Raw genomic sequence first — 13,885 nt, 5'->3', positions numbered from 1 at the left:
GGTGTTGTTTTATTTTAATTCCTAATCTTCCCAGTCCTTTAAAACCTATTTTGATGGTTCGAAGAAATATTAAAATACGATTGTATCATTAACTTCTTAACTACACTCGTACAAGAGATGCTGTAACTAAAGCTATCATCCAAGTAGTGAGCCGCAAGCGCTCAAACACTCCCACCAAGCGATCCAGACAATAGTTCGTCTCCTCTGAGCCTTGAGGAGGAGAATAGGAGATTAAGGGAGGCTAGAGAGTGTAAAATATTCATGGACGCTGAGGTGGGCATCATGTTTCTGCCTTGTGGGCATCTGGCTACTTGTGTGACGTGCGCTCCCAACTTGGAGGACTGTCCTGTTTGTAGGTCGGCCATTAAGGCAACCGTTCGTACTTTTCTTTCCTAGGTTTGGAAGCTAAATGACCAAAAATACAGTTTTTACGTGTTGTTTTCCAAAAGGGTGTTGTTTTATATCAATTCCTAACCTTCCCAGTCCTTTAAAATCTATTTTGATGGTTCAAAGAAAGATTAAAATAAGATAGAATCATATATAGAGGTTATTTTTTATTACAGTCGTATCAGGGATACTGTAACTGAAGCTATCAACCAAGTAGTCAAAGCTTCAAGCGCTCAAACACTCCCACCAAGCGATCCAGACAATAGTTCGTCTCCTCTGAGCGTGGAGGAGAACAGAAGGTTAAGGGAGGCTAGACAGTGTAAAATATGCATGGACGCTGAGGTGGGCATAGTGTTTCTGCCTTGTGGGCATCTGGCTACTTGTGTGACGTGCGCTCCCAACTTGGAGGACTGTCCTGTTTGTAGGTCGGCGATTAAGGCAACCGTTCGTACTTTTCTTTCCTAGGTTTAGAAGCTAAATGACCAAAAATACAGTTTTTACGTGTTGTTTTCCAAAAGGGTGTTGTTTTATTTCGATTCCTAACCTTCCCAGTCCTTTAAAACCTACTTTGATAGTTTAAAATACAATGGAGACATATATTATTGGTGTTTCAAAAAAATCTGGGTTCTGGCAAACGGATCGACTGTGGGGTGTAGAGATTCGATAAGGAGTGACTTCTCGAATCTCAAATTTCAAGAGGGTGAAAACGCCCCTCAAATATTACAATATTTTTTATTTAAAAAACGGTTAGTCTTTCGGGAAAACGCTTGGACACGCATAATTTATTTTGTTTTTTTACATATTTTGAAATTTTTTAAAAAATCATACAGGGTGTCCAGAAAGTTGGGTAATTGATTAATCACGATTCTGCTTAAACTGCTTGACGTAAAAAGCTTATTTTTGGTCAACGGATTTTTCGAAAGTCAAATTTCAACGAGATGAAACTACCCCTCAAATATTACCAAGTTATATAATAATATCGCCACATTTTTTTGTCTCATGCTGACATAAATGTGAGAAAATTTTATCCAGTTTGTATGTTAATGGGAATTGTTGCTTTGCTTTATCAGCACCATTACAAATGATTAATTCGACGTGAACGAAGTCGCGGGTACACGCTAGTATAATATAAAAAGACCATGCATTTATATTTTTAAGTGCCTGTTTTTCTTTTCAATATACTTTTTTGTTCTTGGCGGTGTAAATACACAATCTTATAGCCTGCAGTCTCAAGTCGGCGCTCTTGTGTGGTCCCGTTCCACTCTCTGTGAGGGCCCCAAGTAATATTTGAATATATACAACGGCATAGGCCGGTTTTCAGACACACATCTGCACCAAATAAGCCTCGAAGTATACCTCTTTCTCACTTGTTGCAGACGCAATCAGTCTCACTCTCGAGAGTATTACAGAACTGTCAAAAATATCCTAAACTTTATTCTCTATATACATGAAAAGTTGCAAAAAGTATACTGTAAGCATAATACAATCTTTAAAAAACCAAATATACAGGGTGGTCCGAATTGTATTCCGGAAACTTCGGCAGCATATTCTGCAAAATAAGTAAAAAAGTTTGTATAAATGTATATGTCCTAAAATGCTTCGTTTTTGAGATACAGGGTGTAGAAATTTCATTTTTATTTCCAGAGATTTTTTCCCAATAATTTCTGAAGTAACGTCAATATTGGGATGAACATTGGTGTCTGGGAGTTTTTTGACATAAGAAATTTGATTTTCATGTCAATATGACACCCGAATTTTTTTTAACTGGTTTGATGAGTAATAACTTTTGTTCCGTACCCGTAAATCGAAATATAAATGAAACTTATTCACCCTGTATCTCCAAAACTAAGCATTTTAGGACATGCATTTATACGAACATTTTTACTGCAGAATATGCTGCCGAAGTTTCCTAAATACAGTTCGGACCACCCTGTATATAGGGGGAGTATTGTTGACATGTTGAAAATGAAGAAATGGAAAAATTTTTGTGTGTTCATCATCCCCGTCCAATAATTCTGGAATATTTAAATTCATTGGCGTAACTACAGGGCGGCCCGGGGATGCCGGGTCCCCCCAGGTACTGCTGGGCACCCCCCAGAGAAATCCTGAATAATTTTGACTCTTGGTTACGTATTAATTTTTATTTGCTTGTCATGCAGTAAAAATGACGTTTTCATGTTCAAAAAATGTGTTAATTTTGATTTTTTAGAAAATTTGTAGGTATTTAAGTAATCTATGGGGACACGGTTTAATAACTAAGTCTATAAAATTTATTGATAGAGAAATTCATGTAAACGTTTTATTCAAAAAATGCGTTTTTTAAAATTATTTTTCATTTATAAAAAAACAAAAGCCCTAGGCCCCCCATGGACTCAAACCAAGGCCCCCCCAGTCCCACCCCACGATAAATTGCTAGTTAAGCTAATGTTTAAATTACTTAAAATTATCATTCTTCAAAAAAAAAAGAAAGAATTCGTGGATGCTATTGAAAAAGAACAATTTTCCTTTATTTTAATAAGTTCCTAGGGCTTATACAGAGGCTTGGAAAAGTACTGTAAGAAATATATTATAAAATGCCTTATATCAACATAATTAACATTATAAAATAAATATTTCTGGAAAAAATGCATATTAAATCAGCTGATAAATAGAAAATAATAGTCGTAATCACTGCAGTATGAACTGTGACCAGATAATTAAGTATTTATGGTGGTACTCTGTTTCATAGCCATGTTCAAAGTACAAGTAACAATGGATAATGGTGCTAACTGCTTGAATGCTTGTAATAAAATTTATAAAATTCTTGACATGCTTCAAAACGTGTAACAATAATTAATGTCGATTCCCATTTTTTTTTAGTTAAAAAATCTATTTAAGTTGGTAGATTACTGTTAGTCAGGCTAGGATGACTATTTAATAATTATTGAAAAACGTAAAATTATGGTTAAAAAAATCACAATTTATGCAAATATTTTACTAATAATGCTACTGCCTATTAAATTTACTCATAAATTAAAAGAAATAATTCCTAAAAAAGGGCCAAAATTGAAGATTCTGGTTAAGAACTCTGTCCTTTACTAGCAAGATTTTTTTTTTTTGGAAAATATAAAAATCAATTCTGATTTAATAGCAAGTAATTGAGCACTAAGAAGCCATTTCTGGAAAATCATCCACTATAAAAAGTAAAAGTTTCTATGAAACTTTGTATCAGCTGTCTTTAGAAGCATAAAAAGTTGTACAAAGGTTCTTTAAATGACATTTTAGGAAATTTGTTAGATTAAGGGGTTTAAATAGGGGATCAAAGTGTCCTGTTAACCTCTCTAGCTCCAGTAGTTTCCGAGATACTCATAGAGAACATCGTAGAAAACTCACGTCATATAAATAACTATTTTGATTCATCGAAATATAGTTTAATAAAAGAAATGACTCGAGTAGTTTCTTATACAATCTTAGAACGTTATTATATAGGTCTTAGACGTTTTTTTTCAAGAGAACAGCCGACCATGAAAGAAAAGGAAGGATCTGTCAGCTGTTTACCCGACAGATGTTTCCCCACCTGCCAAACCATCTGCTTGACCCGTGGATGGAAGTAGCTCGTGCCTCACAGAATCACGTTGTACAATAAAAATATTAGAACCACCACCTTTACCTTATATTCAAGCGACCCTTCCAGAATAATCCACTTTTAAAAATCGAGAATTTTATTTAAATGGTAGAGATGTACTCCGGTATCGATATTTTTTGTATCGATATATGTATACTAATATATAAAATCCTTAAGTGACTGACTCACTGATTAATCACGATCCTGCTCAAACCACTCAACGTAAGAAGCTCAATTTTAACATACAGGTTGATTCTAGGGATTTTTCGAAATTCCAGTTCCAAGGGGGTGAAACCACCCCTCAAATATTACAATATTTTTGATTTAAAAAACGAAAAAGCTTCCGAAAAAACGCTTGAACACGTCTATTTTATTTTGGTTTTTTTACATATTTTAAGATTTTTTAAAAATGTATACAGGGTGTTTCGAAAAATCTGGTCATTGATTAATCACGATTCTGTTAAAAGCGTTTGACGTAAAAAGCTGATTTTTGGAAAACGGATTGACTTTAAGGTGTAGAGGTTCGATAAGAAGGGATTTTTTGAAACTCGAATTCTAAGGGGGTGAAACCACCCCTCAAATATTAGAATATTTTTTATTTAAAAACCGGTGAGTTTTTCGGAAAAACTCTTAAAAACGTATATTTTATTTTGTTGTTTTACATGTTTTAAGGTTTTTTAAAAATTTATACAGGGTGTTTCATAAAATATGGCCATTGAGTAATCACGATTCTGCTTAAACTGCTTGACGTTTAAAGCTGATTTTTGGCAAACGGATTGACTGTGGGGTGTAGAGGTTGGATAAGGAGGGGTTTCTCGAATCTCAAATTCCAAGAGGGTAAAAAACGGTTAGTCTTTCAGGAAAACGCTTGGACAAGCATAATTTATTTGGTTTTTTTACATATTTTGAAATTTTTTAAAAAATCTTACAGGGTGTTCCAAAAAGTTGGGTAATTTCTTAACCACGATTCTGCTTAAACTGCTTGACGTAAAAAGCTTATTTTAGGCAAACGGATTTTTAGAAAGTCAAATTCCAACGAGATGAAACTACCCCTCAAATATTACCAACTTATATAATAATATCGCCATATTATTTTTTCTCATGCTGATAGAAATGTGAGAAAATTTTATCCAGTTTGTATGTTAATGGAAATTCTTGCTTTCCTTTATCAGCACCATTACAAATGATTAATTCGACGCGAACGAAGTCGCGGGTACACGCTAGTAGTTGATAAACTTTGATTCTTTGATAACCAATTCTTATAGTGATCATTTGTAACTACATAATTAAAAAAATCCTTTATGTTTTTACATTTTCCTCGACAAAATCGCAAAATATTGCAAAACCAAAAATAAAAACATACAGAGTTGTTGTTACAAGGTCTCCAAGGTGTAATTTGTAATTTAGACGGAAATGTGGTGAGTCACCGTGTTGCCAAATCGTCGGCAAAGCGGAAATGTGCCGGGAAAAATTGTGTGTTGCGCTCCAGTGGGCGGGAAATAATTAATATTCTCAGAATTGTTTATGTTTACGGTCGCGTGATATAAAAAACATATCTAATACATTTTGCGTTGTTTTTATGCAATTTTCTTCTTGTTTTTCCTCCACGTATCTGTATAGAAAATTATATGTTTAGAAAATATACGTAAAATAACAAGAAAGATAGAAGAAAAAATAAATATGGATATGAGTGTTGCATCGTCGAGCGAGACGTAGGAAATCCCACGTAAATTTTAATGGGGTCAATTATTGACTTCCTTAATTATTTTAGAGAATAATTCTATTTAGGTTTATTGAAGAGCACTAAAACCCACATTCAAAAGAATAACTTTAGATATTTTTGATTAGCCCGTTAACGAGTTATCGCCGATTTCTTTTTAAATATTTCTCCTTTCTTATGGCCCTGTATTTACTTATGAGCACCAGTCAAGGTAAAAGAGAACTGTCAAATAAAGTTGTCATTTCAGAAATTTATCTATTTAGTGCTTTATTATTATTATTAAAAACTCATACCTACATCGAAAATATTAGCCATGAATTACACTAGCGAAGAAAAAGTATTGATGATTAAATGGTATTATCAAGGAAATAGTTATCAAAAGGTGTCGGACATGTTTGCTGCTCTGTATCCGAATAGACCGATACCTGGAAAATCTACAATCGCAAGGAATATCCAGAGATTTGAGACCAAAGGTACCCTAATAAATAACTGCAGATGTGAAGCAAGGCAGGAACAAAGAGAAGATGCAAGAAATGATACCGACTTGGAAGTTTTATTGTGTTTATTGGAAAGATTAGCACAAGGAAACTTGAGGATGAAATAGGAATTAATCACACTACAGCGTTTCCAATTTTGAAACGACATAATTACTATTCCTTCAAATATGAAAAGCACCAAGAGCTACGAGATGGGGACGAAATACGGCGGCAGGCGTTTTGTTTCGATATGATGGAAAGAGCAAACACGGATAGGGAATTTTTAAAAAACATATGTTTCACTGAGGAATGCACGTTTACCTTAAATAATGAACCCAATGTTCAAAATTATCGATATTGGAACAAAGAAAACCAACACCGGTTTGTCGAAACAAGGACGCAATATCCACAGAAAGTAAATCTTTGGGCAGGGATATTCGGACACAATATTATCGGGCCATTATTTCTTACGCGAAATTTAAATGCAGAATATTATTTGGAACTACTCGAAAATCATATTTTACCTGCTTTACATGATGCCGCTAGGGAAAATCAGGAAGTTTGGTACCAAATGGATGGCTGCCCGGCACATAGTACCCTGGCTGTTCGGAAATATTTAGACAATAGTTTTAACGGAAACGTTATTGGCCTAAATCATACAGTAAATTGACCAGCAAGGTCCCCTGATATTTCGTCAAATATTTTCTTTCTCTGGGGCCATTTAAAAAACAGGATATACAAGGATAAAATATACCCAAATCTAGACGAGTTAAAAAATGCTATTTCTGCCGAATGCAATAAAATTTCAGTTTACCAACTAGCGAATGTAAGAAGAGAATTTTATGATCGCCTGGGTTATTGTCTAGCAGTCGATGGAGGAATATTTGAATATCTTCTTAAATCCTAAAGTTCTAACAATTTAATAGTACCTAAATTAATAAGTTATGGAATATTGTAATAATACTATAATTAACCTTGTAATTGATTACTTTATTTTACTTTAATTCATATTAATTTGTATTTATAAATACATCTTTAAGATTTCCGATGTAGGAATGAGTTTTCAATAATAATACAGCACTAAATAGGTAAATTTCTGAAATGACAACTTTATTTGACAGTTATCTTTTACCTTGGCTGGTGCTCATAACTAAATACAGGGCCATAAGAAAGGAGAAATATTTAAAAAGAAATCGGGCGATAATTCGTAAACGAGCTAATCAAAAATATCTAAAGTTATTCTTTTGAATGTGGGTTTTAGTGCTCTTCAATAAACCTAAATAGAATTATTCTCTAAAATAATTAAGGAAGCCAATAATTGACCCCATTAAAATTTACATGGGATTTCCTATATCCCGTCCGACGATGTAACACCCGGTATATAAGATAACACACTAGTACCATAAATAACTACTTCCTTGTTTTAAATAAACTATATAGCTGCTGGGTTGGGACTCTTGCCCTCTATCTTTTTTCAGTGTGAGTTTTTTTATTTAACCATACTGTATATTTGAGCAGTACATAATGCAGTTTTTCGTGGGAAAATACAATATTTTATATCTTCCTACTGGCGTGAACATTGCACATATCAGCTTGACTTTCAATGATTTGCATGGTAATTGCCCTTGAATGTGTTAACTGTAAAATCAATTGGTCCGTATGTACCGACAATAAGATTGTACGTATCCAAGTCCAAGAATTATGCTATAAATAGATCCCTTTGTCTCATATAATTAATATCTTTCAAAACGTGAAATTCTTAATAGAAATTGCAGAAAATATACATATATCTAAAGTTTTTGCTTCTGAGGAGGAAGCAGATATGCTCCCCAAAACGTTAAAATTTTTTTTTGTCAAGCTGCTTTTAATTTGGATTTTAAAGTTCGGTCTACACATAAAATTTTACCTGTCAGTCTTACCGGTTCAGTCAAAACGTATCAAGTAAAACATAGTATGTATACAGACGAGAAAAGAGGGGGCTTCCATTGATTACACGAGGAGTTTTTGAGTATTTTTTGGCCAACATACCCTTTTGTGATACATTTTTTTATTTAGTAATAAATTAAAAATATTTTTTACGTCTAACAAATAGTTTTTTACGGTCCATAGATACGTGTAACAAATAGTTTTTACGCGCAAATATTAGTTTTTTACGTGTAAGATAAAAAATTAATAAAAATAATTTTTTACATGTAATAATTTGATTCACTTTTACAAAATTTGTATTAAAATATCAATATTTTTGATAAACACGTGGACTGCTCCCAAATAAACGTCGCGTCGCTACGTATCCCTGTCTCAGAGGCAAAAACACACAGAATTTTCTAAAAATAAACCCACCGAAAAGGTAGTAGACATATTATTTAATATCATTTTTGTTACACAAACACAGATACAAATATACAATTACATTGCATGTTTTTCCTCGCAACAGAAACAGTTCAAGCCTTTCAATCCACGATCATCTAGTCGGCTAGTGATTTCTGAGAATTCAAAGGTCGCCATGAAGGCAGCTTTCTTAACTTTATTTGTTGACGGTAAATAAACAAATTACGCGGCGGTATGACTCATACGGTTCATTTTATTTTAAAATGCAACAATCTCGCCGAGTGGGACAAGCCAAAACAAGGTCTGGATTTTTCATAACTTGGATGATAATATACTGAGTAACAAAAAAAATCTTGGTATACATGATGGCGGTTTTGGCTTTCAGTTCCCCAAAAATAAATTCTTGAGCATTTTACAATACTGTATACTCTCAAAAAATGTTCTCTGAACTTCCTGAATGCACATTAAACCATCTTACTACTTTAATTAACGAGACATTCCAAAAAGGAGTTTTTCCAAACTGCCTTAAGACAGCAATAATTATTCCTCGGTATAAAGGAGGAGATAAAGATGAAGCTTCGAACTATCGTCCAATTGCACTCCTGCCCACATTATCTAAGATCATTGAAAGATTGGTTAAAAAAAAGTTTCTGTCTTTTCTCCTTAAATATAAAATTACTTACTACCCATCAATTTGGATTTCTAAGTAACAGTTGCTCAAATGATGCTATGTTCGAACTTTTTAATAATGTATACTCTAGCCTGAATAACCATCACTCTACAGCTACAATTTTCTGTGATTTCTCTAAGGCTTTCGATTGTGTAAATCATAATATCTTAATTAACAAATTGCAATACTATGGTTTCAGGGAAGTGCCGCTCGAATGGCTTAAGTCATATCTTGGCAACAGAAGGCAGCTTGTGAGGATTGATACGTCTATGTCTTCTTGTAAGCCTATAGAATGTGGTGTCCCTGAGGGTTCAGTACTTGGCCCTATTTTGTTTCTGGTGTTTATCAACGACATTGCAAATCTAGACATTAGCGGTAAAATCTGCCTCTTTGCGGACGATACTAGTTTCACTTGGAGCGGCCCAGATGTTACGGCACTATATGATACTATATCCAGTAACTTACGCACCATTAAATCTTGGTGCGATTCTAATCTCCTATGCCTCAACCTATCAAAAACTAAAGTTTTGTCATATAAAAGTACTATACAGCCTTTTGTACTTAATAACACCACTATTGACGTCGTGGACTCTGTGAAATTCTTAGGACTTGTTGTAGACAACTCGTTAAAATGGGACTTTCACATCGAAGCTCTATCAAAGAAACTAAGCGCTACCTGTTTTGCGCTAAGATCAGTTTCTAAGGAACTTAACTTCTCAACCTCTAGAATAGCCTATTATGCCCTTTTTGAGTCACATCTTCGTTATGCCCTTCCATTCTGGGGTACTTGCTGCGCAACAAAATTTGATCGTATTTTCAGACTTCAAAAGAGAGCAGTTCGATATTTATTGGGACTGAACAGTAGAACTCACTGCCAGAATTTCTTTAAAAATTTCAAAATACTGACTCTTCCTTCTTTATTCATTTTTGAAACCGTTTGCTTAATCCGCAAGCACATATCTGCTATTCCCGAAAGGCCATCTCATAACTATCCACTTAGGAATGCTCCGAGCTCAGAACTAGGTAAAGGTTCAATACTGTACAATACCAAAAAAAAATGTACAATCATCTGCCTTTGAATATCAAGTCGCTTTCATTCTTTCCCGCATTTTGCAAAGCTCTAAAATCATACTTACTGGAGAGAGCCCTATATACGGTAACCGACTTTTTTGTTGATGTTTAATTATGAACAATTTTGAATTTTAAAATTTTAAAAAGTCAAGTATTTAATATTTTATAACTCTAAAATTATATCTATTTACTGCGTACTGTTCTGCAATTGTCCATGTATATTCTTTTTGTTATTTTAATGACTTAAATTTATTTGAATTGTATTATTTGTATTGTGTTTTTGTTTCTTTTGTGATTTCTTTGTCGATGAAGCCGTTTTGGCTTTTTGTACAATAAAGCTTTGTTTATTTATTTATTTACTTTTTAGTTAGGAATTTGGTTTAGTAGACCACCCTGTATATTTTTAAAGGCGTTCTTCTTTTTTTTAAATCTGCCTGACCTCGTAGGGACCATTAACATTTCGTGTTTTCAGGGTACTTATAAAATTCCTCAGAACTATTCTCAATAGTAATCTAATCTCACAACAGTCTGCTTAACTGCAGTTTCCTGTTGGGTCACGGCAGAATGAAGAAAAAAATGTCTAGAATCTTTAATATAATCGGTGTTTACTTAGGCTACTCTGTATATCTCTGCAAGACGCATTCCATAAAAGACATCTGGTAGACGTACCCTGTAACAGTACTTACGGAGAAGCAGTACCTGCTTTTATAACTTCATGTAATTCTAATTACTTTTGCAAGTTTATCTCTCTACAAAATCCATGTTGTTTTTTTTTCTGCTTTAAAACATACATTGAAATACCATATACCGTGTGCACTATCGTGGATAAATATTGATAAATATGCCATAGAACTGTATATTTGATTTGAACTTTGCTTCAGATCAAGTTCAGATCATAAAAATATGGTAAAGTCTTAAATTAAAAGCAAAAAATCTTTTGTTTCAGGAATTTTGCTTTAGGAATAAATAAATGTAATAACAGCCAACACTACACATACCCAACAGGAGATTGAAGAAAAATGTTACCAGCAAAACGTTTCTTTTTTCTCTTTTTTCCACAATGGAATATATGTTTTTATGTGTTAATTATATTATAATCTATACAGGGTTGTTCACCACATACGACACGGAGTATTGTAGCTAAACGATGAGATTTTTACAAATTGTAAGTTTTGGGTTCGATGAAGGACTATTAGAGGTACAATTTAAAAATAATTTTACAAGATACAGAGTGTCACAAATAAGTAAAAAATATCAAAGTTGTATTTTTTTAAATGGAACACCCTGTATATTATTACATTTTTAGTTTCTACGATTAAAATAAAGTTAAATCTGATTAAGGTTTATTATACTTAAACCTTACCGTTTTTGAAATATTTTCAATTTTGTGAATTTGCAGTAAAAATTTTAAGGCTTCATTTCTCCAAGGGTATCAAAGTTTTTAATACTAAATATTTACTGAAGTTTATTTACTGATCAGTTATTGTGTTGCAATAATAAAAATAATACTACCTTATACAGAGTGTTTAAAAATTTATTTTAAATAATTATTAGCTTCAAACGGCAATAACTTGTTTAATTTAAATGGAACACCCTGTATATTTTACGAGAATCAGATGCACAATTTAATTGTCTATCAAATTATATTATACCATTTTTTACCTATCTCTTTAAGTTTCCGTAGAAAATGCATTTTTTTGTAATTTAGAACTTATTTATCAATATACCCATGGACTATTGACATTTTAGATTATTTTTAAAGATGTACCAAATTTCTAAAGAGTACAGATACTAATATTGTCGATATAATTCGTTTATTTCATTAAAAAATAAAAAAAAAATGTTTAAATATTTGTTAAAGGGGATCAATTAATATGATTCCAGTATTCAAACTACATTAACTGACTGTTTGCGTTGATTAATAATAATTGCTCCAAATACTAAAAAACTGAATTTTGTATGGGCATTAGATACGCATAATTTATTTTGTTTTTTTTTCATATTTTGAAATTTTTAAAAAAATCATACAGGGTGTTCCAACAAGTTGGTTAATTGATTAACCACGATTCTGCTTAAACTGCTTGTAAAAAGCTTATTTTTGGCAAACGGATTTTTCGAAAGTCAAATTCCAACGAGATGAAACTACTCTACTAACTAAATATTACCAAGTTATGTAATAATATCGCCATATGTATCATGTATCATGCTGACATAAATGTGAGAAAATTTTATCCAGTTTGTATGTTAATGGAAATTCTTCCTTTGCTTTATCATCACCATTACAAATGATTAATTCGACGCGAACGAAGTCGCGGGTACACGCTAGTTATTTGATATTTGCCATCACTATATTCAGTGCAATATTCTCTGTTCTACATCCATTGGTAAATATTGTTACACAGTGATGAAAAAAAAACGGAGGAAATAAAAAATACTGAACTCCCTTTGTGTTTTTGTTTGTTAGCTGGAACTTGTTAGCGTATACGACTTGGTACGACTTTATATGGACATAAAGAGTGCGCTTTCATATTTTAATATCGCCTTTACATAAAACCGGATGTGATTTCCCCTCAATTCCCCTCCCTGATCTCTTTCATCACCGCCGATAGTTGTACAGCAGCTCGAATGCACCGCAGCCAGTACCGTTTTAGCAGTACCAACGTTATTTCAATATTCGTTATTTAAAATCTACTAACGTCATTTGAAAAAACATTTTTACAAATTTGTATACTTCTGAAGCCAGTTGATGCAGTTTCAGAGAAATGTTCACCTTTTTTAGGCGGTGTATTTCCTAAAACAGCTTCTTAATGCTGAATTACATATTATTATCAGCATTGCTTTTTGTATTTTCCTAAAAATTTGCGGTTAACCAAAGGTTGATCACGCTGCAAACCGTATTTTTTTAGTGATTAAACTATAACATATATACAGGAAGAAGGAAGTGAACTTACTAATACAAAAAGACTGTCAGTAGGTATGTTATTCATAGAAAAATGCATGTTTCTACCTAAAATCTGCCATTTTCAATCGAAATCTTCGACGACATGTCCGCTACGAGAGACGCGGACAATGCAAAGACTCCCCTCCGCCGTTCATTCATACTTTTACATGTCTATATCACATTAAAATGTCCTTCTAAATTGCCTTCACCTAGATTGAAAAAGTCTGTTTTATTATTAGCTCCGCTCGCGCATAAATTACACAAAACGAAAAACTGCACCTCGATAACCTCCTTAGCATTCCAGCTCCATTTCAGACAGTTTCTTGCCATTTTTCTCTATGATTTTTGCTATTTTTTATGCTATTTCTCGATTTCAGGCAACTTCTTTCATTTTATCTGCAGATTTTGTGGCTTTTTCTTTGTTATTTGTACAGTTTATTCGATTTTTTCTTATATTTTTGCATTTTCTTTATTTTTTTTTAGTTTTTTCTTAATATCAGATTATTTCTTATAATCTTTTCATCCGATCCTTGCGATTTTTTCCTTATATTCGGTTTCAAGCAATTTTCTTCGTTTGTTCTTGAATTTCTGTAATTTTTTTTATCCGTTGTTCTATAATTTATACAATTTATTTAGTTTTTTCTATTTCTTTCAATTTTTTCATCTGATTTTTGCGATTTTTTATGCA

Source organism: Sitophilus oryzae, unplaced genomic scaffold (genome assembly GCF_002938485.1).
Source record: "Sitophilus oryzae breed Bouriz unplaced genomic scaffold, Soryzae_2.0 scaffold_1007_pilon_pilon, whole genome shotgun sequence".
NCBI lineage: Eukaryota > Metazoa > Arthropoda > Insecta > Coleoptera > Curculionidae > Sitophilus > Sitophilus oryzae.
Note: the sequence above shows the minus strand (reverse complement) of the source record.